The sequence below is a fragment of the Panthera tigris genome, chromosome D2 (genome assembly GCF_018350195.1).
Source record: "Panthera tigris isolate Pti1 chromosome D2, P.tigris_Pti1_mat1.1, whole genome shotgun sequence".
NCBI classification, from domain to species: domain Eukaryota; kingdom Metazoa; phylum Chordata; class Mammalia; order Carnivora; family Felidae; genus Panthera; species Panthera tigris.
Genome location: NC_056670.1, coordinates 60,033,676 through 60,035,203, shown reverse-complemented (window position 1 = coordinate 60,035,203; position 1,528 = coordinate 60,033,676).

Sequence of the window (1,528 nt, the reverse complement as noted above, 5' to 3'; positions counted from 1 at the left end):
CCTGGCAGCTGGGCCTCTGTCTCTTGGTGCTGGGTGGGAAGAGAGGAGCTGCAGGCCCTGAATCTGAGGCAGTGATTGGGCCTCATCTGTCCTCTAGAGGGCACTCTTGTACCAGCAAGACTTATCTAGCTCTCAGCCCAAGTCCCGGCCTGTCAAGTGGATACAGAGAAGATGGTGTTCATGCCAAAAACCCAGGGACTGAGGGTCCCAGCCCTGCACACATACATAAAAACCCATGAGTGAGACCACCTCGAATGAGGGGAGCAGCTATTGACATCCCTGAAGTCAGAGGCTCTCAAAGCTTCCACATGGATGAGAAGCTCAGGAACTTATTAAAATATAGTTCCTGGGGCATTCTGACTAATCAGTTCTCCATTTGAAACCTGTATGCTTGGGGGGGGCGGGTGGCAGGGATTGCCAGGCATTTTACAAACACTAACGTATTTGATCCAATAACCCTACAAAGTGTGTAGGTATTTTTATTATCCACCTTGCAGATGGGGAAATAGAGCCACAGAAAGATTATGTAATTTCCCAAAGCTCTGCTCTTTATTAGCTAGGATATGAACCCAGGCAATACAGCCCTAGAGCCTAAATCTTTAGCCACTGTATAGACCTTCAAAAACCATTGGCCTTGAGCAGTAAGTAGTTCCCAATCAAGCCAATTTTGCCTGTGGGACACATTTGGTGATGTCTGGAGACATCTGGTTGTCACAACTGGTAGTGAGATGCTACTGGCATCTAGGAGAGGCCAGGTGGGGCGCCTGGGTGGCTTGGTCGGTTAAGTGTCTGACTTCGGCTCAGGTCATGATCTCACGGTCCGTGAGTTCGAGCCCTGCGTCGGGCTCTGTGCTGACAGCTCAGAGCCTGGAGCCTGTTTCAGATTCTGTGTCTCCCTCTCTCTCTGCCCCTCCCCTGTTCATGCTCTGTCTCTCTCTGTCTCAAAAATAAATAAACGTTAAAAAAAATTAAAAAGAAAAAAATAGGAGAGGCCAGGGATGCTGTTATAAATATCCATAACAAAGAACTATCTGGCTCCAAGTATCTCTAAGTTGACAAACACTGGCCTAGAGCACAGGGGCATTAGTCACAGGTGCCCAGTAAAATCAAAGAGCTTTCCAAAACCCCAGTGCTCAGGCCATACCCCAGATCCATGAAATCCGAATCTGGAGGAACAGAACTCAAGACCTCAGCATTTTTGAGAGCTCCCAGTGACTCCAGGGTTGGGGACCTCAGTCTTGGAAGCAGCTGCTCTCGCTCACCGTGTCTGGCAGTGGTGTATAGGAAAGGCACCGGGACATGACCACAGGCCTCCAAGTCATTTCGCTCCCAAATACCCATGCAGATACCAGTCTGCATGCTTTTCCTGCTCCCTCAGTGAAAAATCTGATGAGGGTGCCCTCCCCCGTCACCACCACCAACTCATCGGCAGAAGAACGTTCTCAGGGTACTTTTCCTATTAAGTGAGGAGTCCTGTTCCCCAGCCCCACCAACCCACTGCTCCCACACACAGCACACGCCTCAAGAA